This window comes from Podarcis bocagei (genome assembly GCF_964188305.1).
Source record: "Podarcis bocagei genome assembly, chromosome: 4".
In the NCBI taxonomy this organism is placed as follows: Eukaryota; Metazoa; Chordata; class Lepidosauria; order Squamata; family Lacertidae; genus Podarcis; species Podarcis bocagei.
Window position 1 is genome coordinate 51764926 of NC_138128.1, and position 20194 is coordinate 51785119.

Genomic DNA, 20194 nt, shown 5'->3' on the forward strand with positions numbered 1-20194 from the left:
TGGAAAAAGCCTGAATGAATCAGTGTATACATAAATGCTGCAGGAGTACTTAGCTACTGTGCTAGAGTTTATTCAGCTAAACTTCATTTAAAACCAACTGTACATTCCAAGCAATATGTAAAGGAGTGATTCCTAAAACAATGTGTTTGTTTTGATGTCCTAGTTCCTGGGTTCCAGTCAGTGTGAAATGTAAGACTTCTTGATTAAGCTATGAGCAATGGATGTTTGAGCAATGATATAATGTAAACATACAGGGTGGAATTCAATGTAGTATGAAGGAGATAGTTCTGTCTGTGCAAGCCCTTCTGTTTGCCCGGTGGAACAGTCTCGCCTTGAAAACTGTGTTTATTGCACTTTTTTTGTCAAATGGAAGGGAATTTGCAAAATGTTTGGAGGATAATGGAACTTACATAATACTGTGCAATACTCTGCAATTCCCACCATGGCATTCTCTCTTGGTTGCTAAGTGGTTAGCAGATATTATTCACAGATTTTTTTTGGGGGGAGAGGGTTCTGTGGAATAATAAGATGTGGGGAATAATTTTCAACTATTAGAAGCTCTTGGGAATGATATTCTGCAATATTTAGGCTCATTAGTAAAGGACTGTTGCTTGGCTCATAGTGAAGATCTGTGGTGCTGTCGTTGTTGATGTGTGAGGCTGTTCCATCCCAAGTGTTGCCTAATCAGTGTGGGAGACTTGGCTGGGCTGCCTGATACAAGACTACTTCAGGCAAGTTGTAATTAAAGCTAAAACTGAATGTAATCTGACATAGTGAAAGAGATTGGAATTAAATAATTATAGATTTGACATTTGAGCCATGGACTGCCCATTGGCTGAATCCAATTCAAGAAATAGGTGTTTAATACGATTCCCAATGTAAACTGGAAAAGCAGAATCAGTGTCTTTGTAAAGTAAGGATGCAGTAAGATTTGGGTACTGTTCCTAAAAATAATTTAAAAAAAGAATTACCACAGCTGTCCAGGTGCAACCTAAAGAAAACAACGGATCTTTGATATTATCAAGGAAGTTAGAATCACTATTTGCTGAAGCTGCTATAAATTCATAATGTTACTTTGGTGAATACAGTTCAGGAGCTTTGGGTGGGCATTTTGTGTTGCTCTTCAGACATTTTGCCCTCTGTATTTATCTCACGTTTCTACTGTCCCTTCATATTTGTAGGAGAGAATAAAAGCACTGCTCAGAAGATTCAGTGTAAAATTTAAATTAGATGTGAACAACTTGCTTATGGGCTATGTCTAAAGACTGTTGAGCACTAATCCATTAGATTGGAAATAATAAGGTTGTCCAGGAAAAGGCTTTTCTTGTCTCAAAGCCATATTTTGACAGAAGTGTTAAAAAATGTTCTAATTCTGGACTTTAGGTAAAAAAATTCTAGAGGAATAAGAAAGAAAGAAAGAAAGAAAGAAAGAAAGAAAGAAAGAGAGAAAGAAAGAAAGAAAGAATAGTTCCTGACCACTGAAGCACAGTATCAAGACCATTAAAATTGCAATTTCCCCCTTGATATTATTTTACATAAAGAATTTAAAATCATATATATTATCACATATAATGAAATAAAATGTGAAGACACAAGAAGAACATAACCAACAGCATTATTTAAGTTCTTAAATGCATTTTGACTGTGTGGTCGTCTTCAGTTGCAAATAACAGTAGTAAGTAGATTAGCCGCTCCAGGGTGGCTCCAGAATGGATTGTATTTCAGGCTTGCTAACATCAGGGTTCATGGTCATATGATCTAGGAAAATACTATGATGAGAAATCCTCCAGTCACCAGATTCTTGAAACCTGGACAAGAAAGGTTCTAGATAGAATCCCAAGAACCCACTGCAAATTCCTTTGACTATCCATCCACATAGGCCTTTCTGTAGAAAGGGTGCATATCCAACGGTGTATGGAATGCATATTTGTATACAGGCAGTAGGCAAGCACTGTAGAACCACTGCCAGTTAGGACTTTCTGGTGCATATTCAATGTATCTCCCTGTAGTTTTCATACCTCAGTGAGTTAGTGGCTATAAGCACCGGTGAATATATGTAAATTGAGTCTCAATATTGCATGTTTACAGAGGTTATATATTCCATGGTATTTGGATAGTGAAAGGCCTCTTGACTTATTAAGCTCTCTCAATAGTAGTAATATGTTTATCCTTCATTATCGTCATAATACTAACAAGTATTGTTAGACACTTCTATGTTATTAGGTCACATTCCTGTTCCTAGGTACTTACGTATTCAAACTGCCCTGCTGTTACTGCATGTTGCTACTTGCACAAGACAAACATTACACGGTTGTACTTTGCTATCACAGTTTTAGCGAATTATGGCACACTACTTGGGATTATTAAATGGGCCACCCAGAAGCAAGTTGCCAGACTTCCATCCTGAAAGAACTTCTAGCAGCATCCTGGTTGCAATGGCTTATTAGCACTTGGATATTTTTAACAAGCTCAGAAATCTTGATTATTATTATTTTACTTTTAAGGGTATTGAACTTTCAACCCAACTTGAGCAGTATTAAGGTCTATTAAGCAAGGTTATGGTTTACAATAAAAGGTTGGTGTATTTTGAGTTGACATTTTTGCCCCATACTTTGGGAATCTAGGCACAAGTAGGCATTTCAAGCTTTCCCAATATTTCACAATCACAAACGTCACGCAACATGAGACAAAATGTCCAGAAGTGGCAAATTGTTGATGTGTAACATGTTTCTGTAAAGTTATTATCTCTCGATGCACTACCCAAGTCATGGACTTGGCATGATCATTCAAGGTTCAATTGAGCCAAGATTCACAAGGCTCTAGTCCTAAATCCAAAATGCATGAAACAGTAACACAGTAGAAATGTTTATAGGATGTATTCATTTTGTTTCCTCTAACCATTGAGCTAGCTAGCTCTATACCGACACTTCCCAGCCTAGTTCCCAGTTGCCATAAACTGCAGCCCGCACAGCCATTTTGCCTAGGCAGGGTCAGAGCCAAAATAGTTGGGATACACCAGGTTGGGAAAAGCTGTCCTGCACATGTGAAAAGATGTCCAGGACTGCATGCTTGGTTAGCTGTAAGACACAGTCACTAGCAGTTCACAGCTATTGTTTTAGATATTAATGCTGACAACAGTCTTGTGTGGGATGAACCAAGTCCTGGGCCCAGCTTGGTTAAGGCACCGTTTGTTGTAGCCATTAGTGGGGTATATAGCTGTTAAGATGTTTATGTTTCAAGCACATGGTGTGTGCGCATGTGTGTGCATGCATTAAATAGGAGGGACAGTAAAAAAAATATTAGGAGGGACAGTGCAGGAAGTAGCAGTGTGTTAATTAATGCACGATGTGTGAAGTATCCCTCTATTTTATTGTATCTAATATGCGAAAAGCTGCTTACAGACGATGGAAGTCTGAATGCCTGCATTGAAAACACCCTCCATAAAGCCTGTATAATGTTGCTGTGTGCATGTTGTACCTCATTGCTAAGAGAGAGAGAGGGAGAGACCTCCGTGAAGAGAATGACAGGGTTTGATATAAACCAGCAGGACTGCATTTCTGCCATTATTCAACAGTAAACCCTTTCACAATACCATATGTTGTGCATTCCATCACAGCAGTGTAGGGTGTGATATAGTTAAAGCACATTCTGCAAACAGGAAATGCTGGTAACCACTGTGTGTGCTTTTCATGGAGATAAAGTAATGGGAGAGAGTTAAAAAATAATAATACTGCAGTCTTGGCAAAGGGAAGGAAGGGGGAAGGTATGATGTGAGACTGAAATTTCAGACCTAGAACTACTAATATATGTAGAAACTCAGGTTGAAAATGAAGCGACTCAGCACTGAGCAACAGGTGAAAGTACTGCTTTACTCTTGAGGGCTTCTCTGTAACTACATTTCAGTGTGGTTCTCCTTTGCCCTCATGGAGTAGACCCATGTGGGTGGCTTTCACCCCCCCCCACACACCAGTGTTTTCCTCACACGCTCCTTTGATTTGGGTTCCAAAAAAAATTGCACAAGGCTTATTTTTAAATGTTTGTGTGCTATTTAAAAATAAATAAATAAAGCATGAACTTTTTTCCTCCCCTCATCTTGGCAAGCCCTGTAAACATTGGTATTAAAAAAATATTTTGTTACTTTCCTTGGCAGCCTTCTGGAAAGAAGGAGTTGCAACACCAGCCTAATAGGCAATATTCCAAAAAAGTAAAGGAGATGGAGCAGTTGAGAGAGAGAGAGAGAGAGAGAGAGAGAGAGAGAGAGAGAGAGAGAGAGAGAGAGACTTTGAATCATAAACAGACACCATGGCTTTAATAAAATAAATGAAGTGAAGCCTTTTGAGCTCTGGGTGGACTATGTTGGTGCAAGTCAGGCTTTACTAGTGGTAGTGAAAATTGACAGGCTGAGAACTGGGACATAAACAAAAATGTCAATCCCTGGGAGTCTTGTTCACTGGACAATGTCTCAATTGTTTCCTTGATTTTTCGCAGGCAGCAGGGGATATTGGGAGATTAACTGTTTACCATCCATACAGGCTTTAGAGGTGTTTGCAGGAAGAGGTGGCAGAAAATAGTGTTTTCTGTTTGGAAGCGATTAAACATGTCAGTGGGGAGATAAGGAAAAGGTCACCCTGCTCTCCACATATTTGTCTAGCATTCAAGTTGAAAGCCCCATGTGTTTAAAAAGTTTTGCTCTCTTTTTTTGCAAACTGCCTTTTTTTGCATTCTGCAAAGCAGGTTGTTAGAGAGAGAGAGAGAGAGAGAGAGAGAGAGAGAGAGAGAGAGAGAAAGAAAGAAAGAAAGAAAGAAAGAAAGAAAGAAAGAGAAAGAAGGGTGCGATGTTTCTTTGGAGGTGGAGTGAGCCAGATTTTTGTAAATGTTCATTGGAAAGATAGAATCAAGCCTGCAAGGAGTTTCTTCTTTAATTTAGGAGGCAGTGTTGACAAGACAGTTTTGAAATCGGGCGAAATCTGAGAAGCAGCAAGTTGCGTCACTATTTTAGCCACTTATTTGTTTTATTTTAAAAATATACAGTATCTAAAGGACAGGGAGAGACTGGCCACTTAGTCTTCTCCTCATACTTGCACTTTCTTCATTACAAAAGCAAGCAACAAGAGTCTATAGCATTCCAGCTGTTTCTGAATATGTGTCTGAAACAATGGAACTTTGAAACCCTTCTGTCAGCATCTTTTAAATGTATGTTTTGTTCCAAGGGAGGAAGGAAGGAGAAGGGGCGGGGGGAGCAGGAGAAGCTTTTTTCTTTGGGGTACAAAGATGTGGAGCTTCACTGCAAAGAGATAAAGTCTGTTTTTAATAATTTCTTCTTTTGTCTCGTAGTTAATGCACTTAAGGGCTAGAAGACAGTTTTTCATACAAAAGTCGTGAGGTGAGGTGATGCTGCTAGTGGGAGCAGAAAACTTAATTTACTGTATTTTTTTTCAGTTTCCCTTCCTTTTTGAAACATCTTGTGTCTGTTCATTCTCGGTGTCCCTCTTGATTTCATCTGCCTTGTCAACTGTTATTTGCATTTTGTAGGCTGCTAAATTCTATAGTACCCCCTCTTTCCGGTCAGAAAGGAAATCACTTCCTAAGTAAATATGACAACTTGCAGCATGGTACAAATCATCTTAGGGACATAGTTTATTTATCTATATATAACACTATTTTTTTCTTTCAAAGTACCATTTAGATTCTGGCAGTGCTACTTTTGCTGCTTTTCTATAAAAAAAAGCTCAAAAACGGCTTGTTGATTTTGTTTTGCGTTTTTGCACTCAACAACCCAATGGCTTACATTGTTTTGTCACATGGGTTAGCACTGCGCTCTGAAGCAAATGCTAGATGATTATTTAAATGGGGTGGTGGTGAGGAGAAGAATCTTTGAGGAAATCAAGTGAATGGCTGGCCATGAGTGTGTCATTTCAAGCTGATGTATACATGTAAATGAAAAGCTGGACAAAAACTGCCATCTTTCCTTGGGAGATAAGTCCCACTAGATTCACAGTGCCTCACTCCTAAGTAGGATGACCTGTTTCAAAAAGTACGTAGGAAGATAAAGCTTAGCATAAAATTTGCACAAGCTAATTTATGTTGGCTGCCCCATTTTTTAAATGAACCGCAGTCTGAATAATAATAATAATAATAATAATAATAATAATAATAATAATAATAATAATAATATGTATAGATGAAAATTTAGAAGAAAAAAATACTGTAAATTAGAGTTACAATCCATATCACCATAATGGGTAAATCCAGGTGCTGTCAATTAGCAGCTACACGGTCCCTCCTATTCTCTCTTTTTATGTTTTGTTTAAAGGTCAGATAAAGGTAGGGCATCCTATAAATAAGTATGCACAGGATTGTATCCTATGAACCAACACTTGTTTGAAAGCATGCTTTGTAGAAATATCGGCGGTATCCAAGTAAATGTGTTTAGATCTCAGGGCGTATGGTTTAAGTGAAGTACTGGATTACCCTGGGCAGGTAATCATCAAATAAGGGAGCTTGTTTGTTAAATTACAGTGCTATTAACTGTATTAAATAAATTGAGCTTGGGTATCTTCAAGAGAAATCTGGAAGAAAGGGAGGTAAGGATATTTTATAATATTGTTCTTTCTGGGTTGGCGGTAGAGGATTCTGCTGGAAATCTCTCCTATAATCGGTATTGTCACATTTTTGGAATTGAATAGTACCACACCGTACTTGAATACATGCCGTCTGGGTTGGCGAGTTCAAATCTCGCCACACCTTCTGTGCAACAGCAGAATGCATGCAGACATGGGCACACCTACCCCAGCCTGTAATATGGCGATAAAAACACTGACCTAGTTTTAAGAGTTGTAAGCATCACGAGAAGTACACTCTAAATAATTATACTATTTTGCTATTTTTATTTTTTTTCTACTTTATGATGATGCTATGGAAGTACATGTCAATTAGCATGCATAACTATACAGTGGCACCTCAGGTTAAGTACTTAATTCGTTCCGGAGCTCCGTACTTAACCTGAAACTGTTCTTAACCTGAAGCACTACTTTAACTAATGGGGCTTCCTGCTGCCGCTGCGCCGCCGGAGCACGATTTGTGTTCTCATCTTGAAGCAAAGTTCTTAACCTGAAGCACTATTTCTGGGTTAGCGGAGTCTGTAACCTGAAGTGTATGTAACCTGAAGCGTATGTAACCCGAGGTACCACTGTATTAGCAGTGCGGCAGCTCTTAGGCTAATTAGGATACAAGGAAGTGGAATGGTATCTGTTTGCTCCCCCCTCAAGAAGGAGAGAAGGCTTCCAGGGTTTTCTTTCCACACCATGTGATTGTTTACAGGATACACCATGAAAACACAGCAAGGTAAAACCCTGCAGATTATCACATTGCACGCTTTCGTATTCTGGGTCAAGAGTTGAAGGGAAGTGTATCAGCCTTGAACCATTGCAGCATGACATAATATGTCAGAGGGCAAAGCATGTAAATGAAAGCTTGTCCTCACCCTCTTTTTCCTTTCCTGTGGTAAGATAAATATTGGATACAAGAGCCAAAGTGCTAACGCTATCTGAATAGTACCAAAAACCTAAATTATTTGGATATTTTCTGCAAATGGATGCAGTAAAGTATTTTTGATCATTTTCACCTGTGCCTTCCTTTCTTGACTTTAAATGTGGATTTTAAAAAAAGTTCTGTTGTTATTTTGTATTTGGATTAAAACAGAAACAGCGCTTTACAAGAAATATCAATATTATGCCAAACTTAACATCCAGCCCATTCCCTTACATTGTTTTATGCATTTTGTAACTTATTTTTTTCTTGTGCCCAGTGCATGAGTTCCTATTGGGTTCACATGCTTTACCTTCTGTAACTGTGTGTGCATGCGTATGTATTGTGTTACCCTCTCTCTCTCTTTTTTGTAAAAGAGTTTAATAATTGCTTTTGGATCTCTGGAGACACGTGTCAAGAATCATCTCTGCGTTGCTAGTCTAGTTCAACAAGTATGCTATAGAAATGGAAGGTTCTGTTATCCATCAGATTTTTCTGTTCCATTTGTTGCAGATGAAAGGCGAATGAATTTAGTGCTCACTTTCTTCTCACTCTGACAGTTATTGATCCTCTCTGGAACTTTACAATTCACAGTCTGATCCTGTCATGACACAGGGAATTCCCAATTTGTTGTAACTGAGCTTTCTGCTGCTGCTGCTACGGTTAAGAAATTGTTGACTGGCTGTGTTTCAAATGCAGAAGTTAACATTTTCCAGTGGTGCATCTTAATAAACTAGGCTTGACTTCCTTGCTTTGAAGAAATTCTAATTGAAAAAACTATTTTTAAAAATAAACCGAGAGCTTTGTTTCGATATTGTAATTTGTAAGTGCAGTGACTGGTACACCCGGATGAGGTGGTGCTCAAAGTTCCAGTGCTATCTCTAGCCATCCTTTATCCGATCAAGTGCCTTCTCCCCATCTTACCCAAAGTTTACCCTCCCATAGGAAATAAACCAGTGTGTGTGTATGTGTGTGTGTGTGTGTGTGTGTGTGTGTGAGAGAGAGAGAGAGAGAGAGAGAGAGAGAGAGAGAGAGAGAGAGAGAGAGATATTATTTCACTTGATATTCTAATGACTGACCATGAGGATAAATAAAAGTTGTGGTTTCAAAGGCTTGTGATGATAGTGGAAGTATGCGGGGATATGGTATAAAGCAAGGCAACAATTGTGAATCTACTGTGTTAGTGTGTTAACTAAATTGATAAAGCAGACTGTCTGGTTATTCCAGATAGAGGAATGGTATTGTTGTAGTAATGCTTCTCTTAGGTTTCAGTAGCTGTCTCAGCACTATGGAAAAGATTTTCACTTCAAATTCTACCCTGGTTGCACTTTTATAGTAACTCCAGTGTGTTCACTTTTTCTCTTTTGCAGCGTTTATACACACAGTCTTGCAATTCCATGAAGATCTCAGTCCTAAACACACTTACCAAGGAGTAAGCCGTGCTTTTGTATAAATATGTATAGGATTGTAGTGGGATATTATTTTCTACTAGTTTTATCAGAGAGAGAAAACCTATTTTATCACTGCAATCATGTATGAAATAAGATGGGGGAAGCCAACATGTTGCCCTCTGAATGTTGTGGACTACAACTCCCAGAATTTCGTGAGTGTTGACCATACCAGCTGGACCTGATGGAAGTTGAGGTCCACAATATTTGGAAGGTACCAAATTGGCTACAGCTAGATGAAGGAAACAGCCTTCGTAAGCAAGCACTACAAATTTGTATATGTCACCATCTGCAAGCAGAAATGCACCTCCATTTGCACAAAGGGAGACCCACCCCCATTTGTGCTGATTCCCTCTACCTCCTGCAGCCTCAACAACAGATCCCTGTGTTGTTCTGGGCAGTCCGCTCTCCAGGAACAGATTTTCAACAACTGAAGGGCCAGAGTGCATGAGTGGGAAGTTTTCTCTCAGATGTTTGGGTCCAACCTGAGACTTATTTATTTATTTAAGATATTTATATACCACTTAATTACAAACATTTCTAAACTGTACATCAAAATTAAAAAGCATGCAATGGGAAATATTGATTAAACTAAGTCATAAAAAGCAGAAAACATCCTTTAAAGGCTTGCTGAAATAGAAGGGTATTTTGTCAAGAGCCTGAAGTTCAACAGTGAGGGGGGGGGGGTCTGTCAAATCTCAGCCAGGAAGGAGTTCCACATAATTCATCAATATATCCTGGACCAAGCTGTTAAGCACCTTCTAAATTAATACAAAGACCTTGAACCCAGTAGGATATGGGCAGTCAGTTCAAGTTTTTATGACAGGCTTCCTCAAACTCTGCCCTCCAGATGTTTTGAGACTACAGTTCCCATAATCCCTGACTACTGGCCCTGCTAGCTAGGGATCATGGGAGTTGTAGGCCGAAAACATCTAGAGGGCTGCATTTGAGGAAGCATGTTTTACGAAGTGGTCTTATGTGCTGGTGGTAGTCTGTTCCCACCAGCAGTCTAGCTGCTCCACAGTATCCAAGCTTGAACTTCCGTACCAGGCCTAAGGATAGCCCCACATAGAGTGAATTGCAATAAGCAAGACTTTGCTTGACTAAGAATTTGAATATGGTTTGGCTGTGGCACAGTTTGCTTTGGTGTAAATGGTTTCCCCCTCCAGGATGATTTCCTAGCCATTCAATTTGGAAGGTAATTCAGTTAACCATAGCTGTTAACGGGATACAGCACTTTAGAGTATGGTTAGGGACCCAGGGCTTATTAGAGGAGGAGAGAGCGAATTGAACAGCAAAAGCTGAAATGATGGTAATCAGTCTTTCCCAGCTGGTTATATGCATTGCAGGAGGTTGGCAGGCCCTTTAAACAGGAGAGTCTCACATCTGCTTTTGTTTATCCTTTTGCTGCAGGCAAGGCTGAAAACTTAATAAATGGCATGAAACCTAAGGAAGCATAAATATAAAAGAGCATTAGATAAATTACACCATCCTTGCCTACCTGCAATGTTTTAATAACATAAACAGAGGGTGTATGTATAATTTCTCTATAAAAGCACCCACAATGCACTGGCTTTTTACTAAGGTTCCCTTGTTTGAAACATTTCCCTCCCTTCCTCCCTTTTTTGTGGGGTTACCACTCTTTCTGGCCTGGTGCCTATAACTCCTCCCTAACGCTAGCATCATTTTGCAGTGGCAGGCAGCTCTGTAAAGATGCAGTGATAGTTTTGCAGAAGGATATTTTATAAAGTGGTGTTTAAAATGTTACAGAACCTTATATCTCACAGAACAGATGAAAGCCCTTTGCAATGGAGGCAGAATGTACAGCCAATGCCTCTTAATACTTCCTTTAATACGCTCATGTCTTTGCTTTCATGTTTTCCTACCATTTCTTCCATCCAACCTTCCTGTCGGTGAGAGTGGTGTGAGTGGGGCTCACTAAGGAGAAACAATGAGCATAGAAGCCCAGCCACCTTGGAAAGAGGGAGAGAGATTGAATTGCGTACATTGCTGCTCTTGTATGATCCATTATGAAAGAACTGGCATTTATGCATTAACCCTAATATAAGTGTAATATAATGTACATTTGAAGAAGAACCACAAAATAAGTATTTTCAACAGCTAATGGTTTGCTGAATACCTTCAATTCAATTGCCTGCTGATTATTAATAGGAGGTGTAACTTGGGTCAGAAGAACAGTATAATTTGAAGACCTTGAACTGTTTTTTGTCAGTTAAGAGCTGCAGTCGGCATCTGCTCAAATTCAGATTAATTAATCTAGTGAAATGGGAACCTTATAAACGGAAGAATTCAGAGTATACAGGTTTTGTCTCTTAACATTCACTCAACTATATTCTCTACTATTTCTACACCTGGAAACGGAAGTGAGGTTGCCTTGAAGTTCAGTAATCCGGATTCCATAAGGGATGAATGTACACAAACTAGATGAGTTCCCTTCCAATTCTGTTATTCTAGATGTCTTTTCCTTGAGGCACAATCTGTAAGCAACCACTTCAGTGCACAGCATGCCTCTTGTGCAGTTCTCCTTATTTCAGTAGGTCCTGTATGGGACACTTTCCCCATTCATCACACCCTTCAACTGTGCATGCACTATTTTGTCTCTAAACATCCACCTACATTCTTACATATAGCAGCCGGATCCCAAATAATTTTATGGATGTGTTCAAAGCAATCTACCCCAACCCCAAATAGGCACACAGAGTTTGCTGATCACTACTTTGAATCTGATAAATATTGAATTAATCAGCATTTAAAGCTAGTAAAGAAGTAAAAGAAAGGGATTAGGATGAGAAGACTAAGAGGGAGAGATTGGAAAAGGCGTAAAGGTAAGGCATATGAGAGGGAGAGGAGGCATTCCGCTTCATTTGGAATTATTAATGTAGCATAGAGAAATTCAGAAATTGAGATTTATCTTCTTACAATAAGGATCTTGTAATGAAGTATAGCTACATTTACATGAACAAGCTGTTCTGTGTCTGGTGCTCCCAGCGTGCTCTCAAAATTCAAAATGTACCCACTGGTTCAAAAATGTTGGCAACTCATGGTCTATAATAACCCAGGTCTTCAGAACCAGCCACAATCACTAAAAATGTCATCTACTCCATTTCTATAATGGTGTGTCAAGGAAACCAATGTCACTTCCCCAGTGTCTGATATCATTGACATATTGCATAAATAACTCTGTCCTGTTCATCTTCTAATAGTTCCTTCCTTAGTTTTATGCTTAAGATACAAGTTTTTCTTAGATCAGTATCTAGGCATTGCTAATGCAGCTGAATGATACTAGACAAACCTTTCAGGACTTATATGTGTTTGGGTTATCTAAGTTAAAGTGTTCTTATACATTAGAAAGGTATGAGATTCCCATGTAGTAGTTTTTTATTATTGCTTGGGTTGTTTGAGATTCACAGTTTGCATGCATGTGCGCACGCGTGCGCAAACACACACACACACTGCAGTTGAAAGCTCTTCAGCTAGCTAATGTTTGATGTCAAGAAAGAGCCACCAGGCAAGGCAAGAATGATTCATACGTGTATATGAGTGGAAATACCATCAATATGCACATTCCCATGCAAATTATAAGAGGACAGGGTCCTGCCTGAGGAATTTACATCTGTTCAGGGCAGACAACAGAGCAGGAGTTGAGAGACGGAGACGGGGCAAAGAGGGGATATTATTATCTATTTCAGTTGCATGTACTCAAGATTAAGTTACAGCAGAGTATGGGAACAAGGCGGCTGTTGCAAAGACACTATATATATATATATATATATATATATATATATATATATATATATATATATATAATGATAAAGTCTGTGTATTTTATTTGCAAGCTGCATTCCTTCTAACTGTTCAGAAAACTTCATCACAATCTTCTTTTATAGTTTAGGAACTTAGAAGAGTAGACAGTGATGGAGCTCAATACTAACTGATAAGAAAACATTTGACTTTGAGTTGGACCTACATGTTCAGTCCACTGTATTCTCTACAGTCCCTGTGTGTTCCTACACTTGTGTGTAGGCCATGAGGCCATCGTACTCCAGTAGGGTTCATCCTTCAGTTCAAGTCTGGGTCGCTGTCTCCACATATGGCTAGCCTATGTTCTGAAAGCATTGGAATGAAGCAGCTGCCACTCGAGGCTATTTTGATTACATAACTCCATTGCATTCACAGTGGGATCTTGCATAGCTAGCTTTGTGTAGTGGGAGAGATAAGGGTCTTTCTGCTTCTGTAGCTGGATGCCCATAAGGGTAGTCAGAAGCAATTTTTGTGGTTGTCACCTTAGATTCAAAAGCTGTTCAACTTAATATTAAAAACACTCTTGTCATATTGCAGCAGTTCTTGCTTTCATTTAATACTTCGTTAAGTCAAGAAAAGAAAATGCTAACAGGCTCAGGATGTATATGAATTTCAAAGATACTATTTTGGGGCCTGCAGAAAAAAAAAATGGAACAGAAGGATCACCACCACAGCTATATTTTTCAAGCCAAGAAAAAGCTTGACCTGCAGTGCATGCATGCAGTCTCACATGCATGCAGTGAATGTTGGACTTTGATTAAAGCAATTTGTGTGGCTATGACCTATCATCCATGATGTTCACTGGTTGACCATCTCCAGTCTTTATTATTCAATCCTACTTACCTGAGGATAATTGTGAGGTTATAAAACAGAAAATATTATGGATAGTATGAAACTAAGTTTTACTTAAGAGTAGTCCCATTGAAATTAACAGCCCTAAGATGTCAGTTGATTTCAGTGGGTTGAATACCACCCTATATGTGTCATCCTGAGGCCCTTACAGTAAGGGATGTCTAAGATGAACATGCTATTCTGAGGTTAAGAAAAGTCATCAGGACTATAAAGCCATGGAGAGTGGTATGATCAGGTTTCCCATTTCCTCCTTCATCCACACCAAGCCAGTCCCACCTCTCACCAAACCAACAAGCTGTGGTGCAGCTTTCCTCTAACAGCTCAAGGAACGCCCCTCACCCGCCTTATGTTTAATGATGCAGTCAGTGCTCCCCCCCCCAACAAAAATGTTTAGGGGTACTCAATTTCCACCATTTTATTGTTCAAATTAGGGAAAATAAATACAGTAAATGGACAAAAGTACAGAGTCACAAAATGTTTAGGGATACCCCTGCGTCCCCCCAGAAAAAGGCACTGGCTGCAGTCATATTGTTTTTTTCAGTGCTCATAAACCTTAGAAAATAGTAGTTAATGTGGTGGCTGAATGTTGTGTTGATGGATAAATGTCTTTATCCATTTCATCAAGTTAGCAGAGCAGTTTGGAGCTTCATTCAAGTATGCACTCTACTTTACATCATGGGTGGCTCAATGGTCAATAATAATGGAAGTGTGGATCTGGGCCCCAGTTTTCCAGTTGCCTGTTCTTCGGACTAAATAATACCATCAGCTATTTTCTCTCCAATCACTAGTCTTTAACTTTCCTGGTGTAAATAACTCACCATTGAATGTTATATACGGAATTATAGGAATTTAAGGAGGTTTCTACTTCCCACTTCGGGCAAGATAACATTTTGGTGTTATCCTGACATTTCCCTGATTGTAACCATCCAGTGAGTAAAGGAGTGACAGGAAATAAGTACACAAACTGCTGTGTTCTGCTTGTTGCAGTGTTTGCATACATCAAGTCATTATAGGACAAAAATTCATCATTGTATTGGTGTATTTTAATTTGTGTATTTTAATCATTTTAATCATTAAGGTTCTCTAAGAAGTTGTAAATAGTTTAGTGGATTATTTTATTTGTGCATATGAAAAACTGACACCTGCTTAGCAATCTGTAAAGGGAGAGTTGTGTATCACACAGGATGTGAGAGGGCAGATCTTCAAAAGCTCAACAATCTTGTATTGGCATAAATCTCCCAATGACAGTTAAATGCAACTGAAATCGAAGTTTATCCTTTTATGTTAATGAAATGCAGGTAGTAAGAAAGTGATGGTTCAACTTACTAGTTATATTTGCTAAAAGACAGCAAAGCAATAAAACTTCAATGTAAGCTCCAAATCTGTCATTTAGCGATGGGAGTAAAACATCTATAAATAAGGAAATAGCAGACACCTGTAATTTTGCTGAATGGCATCCAGTGGCAGATTTCGCCAGTGTTGTTGTTGTTGCTTAACACAGAAAGCAGTAGGCCCAACGATTCTCATTTGGATTTTGCAAAGAGTTTGTCAGATTTCTTCTTGTTTTTGATACAGGCTTTGGCAGCTCCATTTCACTTTGCTACTTAACCATAAATAAGTTAGCTTGTGATGCACCTAGTACTACCCTTGCCTTACAGAAAGCTGCTTGAAGAACGTTGAGTGAAATGATAAACTTCATATCTTGTAAATCATAAAGGAGCATATTTGCATCTCTCAGTGCTCTGCAAACATCTAACATTTTTTCATTAAAAAGAGAGAGAGAGTTTTCCAAACGAAAGTATAAGGTTGGTGGGCAATTTATGATAGAATATCTGCCAAACTGTAGTGTCAGTGTTTGTAGTGTCACTGCTTATGCAGTGCTTCGATTGAGGTGCCGGTAATAATTGAGATGGATGAACTACAACTCTTACCATCCCAGTTCTGCCAACTTTGTGAATCAGCTGATGTCTGAAACCTAAAAGGGTGGCTGGTCATACTGAGGGGTCATTGTTAGGAGATAGTAATGAAACATTTTGTATACAGTGGGACCTCGGGTTAAGAACTTAATTCATTCTGGAGGTCCGTTCTTAACCTGAAACTGTTCTTACCTGAGGTACCATTTTAGCTAATGGGGCCTCCCTCCGCCACTGCACGTTTTCTGTTCTCATCCTGAAGTTCTTAACCTGAGGTACTATTTCTAGGTTAGCGGAGTCTGTAACCTGAAGCGTTTGTAACCCGAGGTACCACTGTACAGGTATCCTGATCTTATAGATAAAGAAACATAACTGCGTCTACATAAATAATGTGTTGTGTTCTGCCTAATTGGTATGAGTCCATTTTAAAATATTTTTAATCAAATATACCTAACATAACATGCTCTGGGTTGGACAAAATCCTTTAGTTAGTGTGCATAATTCAGTCTCACACCATCCACTGTATATGACTCACCCCAGTACACTGGTTCTTCTGGTAACGGTAGCTGTTTCTGGAGGATCATTGCTGACCCACACTATTGTGCTTGTGTAACATCACTGAACAATTTCTGTTGAAAAGGCAACATTAAGGATGGTGTTTCTCCACTGGAGCAATCGTTGTTGTGCTCTGTGCTTTAAGACCAGTCCTTAAGACAGGGATGGAGAATGTGTGGCCTGCTGGATGTTGTTGGACTCTCAACTCCTATCAGTGCCAGCCAGCATGGCCCAATGGTCAGGGATGATGGGAGTTGTAGTTCCACAACAACACTTGAGGAGGAGGGCACAGGTTCCCCATTCTTGCTGTAAGACAGTCCTTTGTCAGTACTATAGCTTTTTCAACCCCTCTCTAAAAAGTAAAATGGCACTTCTGACAAAAAAGAAAACTACGGTTATATCTGAGAATCAGAGGGTAATGCTTAGAGAAGTGGCTAATTTCTTTGGTTTATAGTTTTAGAACTACCTTGCAGCTTCTGGGGGCTTATAATCAGGACTTGTAAACTGGGTGTTTACAAGTGCTGTTTCACAGTGTACATAGGACCAAGAACATAGAACTGGGAGGTAATGATAGCAATCTTCAAATATCTAAAGGGCTGTCACATGGAGGGTGGAGCAAACTTGTTTTTTCCTGCTCCAAAGATGAGGACTTTCCCTTACTGGATGTCCTTAAGCAGGGTTGAATGGCCACCTGTCATGGATGCTTTAGTTGAGATTCCTGCATTGCAGGTGGAAAACTGCTACAATGAGTTACATGGAAACTCTGCTAGGAGGATTTAAGGAAGTCACCCGACAGTGGTAACAAAAGTGGGACTATAACAGTTAGGATAAATGTTTGTTTGCTTGCTTGTTTTCCTATGTTTTCCTTGTTTGTTCTTATGTTTGTTATAAATTTGGAAAATCAATAAAAAAATTGGGAGAGATTCCTGCATTGCAGGGATTTGGACTGGATGACCCTTGGGGGCGGAGTCCCTTCCAACTCTATAAATCCTCTGATTCTGTTGTAGAAACTATGACTGTACTATCTAGAATCTAGCCAGTTAGTTCTCTGCACACAGTCTTTCCCATAATGATATGTAGAACAGGGAAGGGAGGGCCTGTTGCCTACAGAGTACCGTCTTCTAAAGCCAGAGTGCCACCTTCTGTAGCCAGGAGGGAGTAGATGGAAAGTTGCAAGAGTGATAGATGGAACCAGCATTCAATTCACTGATATGCTTCTTTGTTCTCTTGGGAAATAGAGATGTTCCAGCACATTTGAATAGCTTACATTGCATCTGCCTTCTACCTGCGTTAGTTCAATAATAATAATTGTGTGTGGAGATTGTAATCTTTGTGATTTTTCTCTCTCTTCTTCAGATATTCTGCTATACACCTTAAACTGAAAGTGTTTTTTTAATGCATCAACCTTGTAATGTGTATAGGTTATGTAATCTTGCATTTCTATACTATCAGTCATAGCTACACATTAAAATAGTTGTTGACTATTCCCTGGGAGAAAGCATTTAAACAAATTATGTTGTTTAGCGTATCCTCTACCTTGAAAGAAAAACATTGTGTTGAATTGGAATTGAAATGCATGTTAAACTTGAGGATTGTGACATAAGTGCCTCTGTATCAGAGTCTAAATGTTCACCTTCTTAAAAACCTTTTAAAATTAAAATGAAATACGGTAAATCCAGGCTTTGAAAATATGCTCTCACCAATACATCTTGCATAGCCGAGCAGTTTGTCAAGGGCATTTCTTAAACCTAAAAAGCCTGATTAAAACTGCACAAACATAATGACATATAAGCTTATACCCTTCCATGCAGAGAACTGAGGTTGTGTGTGTGTATATACTGAGCAGTCCCTTATGGGCTGTATTCTGCTAGCCTCATCTTTGTGCTAAAATCAGCTACTACCTGATCATTAGTAAAGATCAACCAAAGTCACCGGGGCACAAATTTTCCCACCACCTGTTTTATCTGCAGTGGATAAATTTGTAAGTTGAGGGCATTTCATTATTGGAAAGAAGAATGATCAAGATCACAACATGCTACTATTTGTCTTAAAAGTTTTGTATAGATCTTCATTAGATTCTCCTAATCTTCCCCTTTCTTATATAAAAAAACCCAGCATCTTAAAAAGATGCTTACACTTTTAGTACTCCTGTGTGACATTTTAAACTTTTCCTGGCTTTTCTGTTGAAATATAAGCGAGTTTGCACATGTGCTACTTTAATCTTGTGTTCAGAAAAATGGCTTTGCTAAAGAGAACTAAAAAAATTAGTAATTGTGACTGCTAGTCATGCTGTTAGTTGCTTTAGTAAGTGGAAATGGAGTTCATAATGTTTGATGTGAAAATTATATGGAAATAACGTGCATAATTTTTGAGATTGTGCAACTTGCAATGTTGAGCCACAGCTAAATTACCGTATTGCCAATGTTTTTGCTGGCAGGCCTTCTGTTCCTTCAACAGGTGCATAACTAACTCATAGAATCATAGAATCATAGAGTTGGAATAGACCACAAGGGCCATGGAGTCCAACCCCCTGCCAAGCAGGAAACACCATCAGAGCACTCCTGACATATGGTTGTCAAGCCTCTGCTTAAAGACCTCCAAAGAAGGAGACTCCACCACACTCCTTGGCAGCAAATTCCACTGTCGAACAGCTCTTACTGTCAGGAAGTTCTTCCTAATGTTTAGGTGGAATCTTCTTTCTTGTAGTTTGGATCCTTTGCTCCGTGTCCGCTTCTCTGGAGCAGCAGAAAACAACCTTTCTCCCTCCTCTATATGATATCCTTTTATATATTTGAACATGGCTATCATATAGGCATGGTGAAGCTTTCCTCAGTATTCAGATGTATATCTGTGGATGACCTTACTGCTCGCTTCAAATTTCATCGCCCATTTTCATTTTGTATGTGCGATAGTTTATGAAGACATGTTACTCTCCTCAACGACAAACAATAGAAAACGGAAATGTCAGCTTCTGTTTTGCATTCAGCATCTTTTGTGTTCTTAAGTGTCTGGTTCAAAACAAGTGAAGGTTTAGTGATTATTCTAGCGAGGAGATGGGGATATCAGGTTTCCATAGTACCTTTCGCAGGCATGCACATGTTCATGTGCAAGAGTTTTGTAATATGAGAATGGTCATGCCAGTTTCGTTTGTTCTGACATGGATGTAAGAATACTGATTTCCCCATTTGTCTCCTGATACATATCTCTGTGAAAGGATGCACTGGGAGATCAATATACACAACATTGTTGCAGGCATGTGTATATGTAAAAATAACAACAGAGGAACAGCCCCAGGCATGTGCTAGATGATAGATAGGAAACCATATTTGTGATTTTTTTAGGGCACATTATTTAATTATAGTGCCCAGATTTCCTTTAGTATTGTTCTTTCCTGCAAAAAGCCAAATATCACCCAATAATTGGCATTACTAATTATTAGACTATCTTGTGCAATAGCTTTATGTCTATTAGTGATAGATATGTTTTGCAGAAGGATAAACTGGCTTCAGGAACATGTAATAACTTGGCCAGCAGAACTGATTCATAAAGTGGAGGTCTTTATGTGTGCAAAAAAATATGCAGCAAATACAAAATCGCTTGCAAATACAAAATGGTTACATTTTGATTCCATTATCACTGTCTTGCGCACTTTCAAGCAGCATAAAAGAATTTAAAAGCAAAATGTTTTCAGTATTATATTAGACAGTTGTTGCATCACAAAGGCATTGGCAGTTTGATGCTATTAGCAGAAAATACACATTATTATATAATGCTAATGAATAGTCCTGCTGCTAATATGGAAGCAGTTATAAAGCTCTGTCCAGGAGGGAGACCAAGTGCTGTTTTAAGAGCAAATAATGAAGTGATCAGACAGTGGAGAATTAAGTGACTAGATGGGGTGGTGGGGAGACTGCACATGTAATTAAAACACATATATAGTTTATATTTATATAGGGATATATCTCTACCCAAAGTCAATACTACCCAAAGTCACAATGGGCCAGCATTTCCCAAAATCTTTCTTTTCTCTCATTGTTGTAAGATATAATTGCCTTTCTTCACTCTCTATAAGACACT

General features: G+C 38.9%; 1 protein-coding gene across 40 annotated transcripts in view; it reads left to right on the forward strand.

The window, feature by feature from the left end:
- The window catches only part of TCF7L2 (transcription factor 7 like 2), a 200126-nt gene that overhangs the window by 86642 nt on the left and 93290 nt on the right, over positions 1–20194 (forward strand). The gene's annotated exons all lie outside the window — the stretch shown is intronic.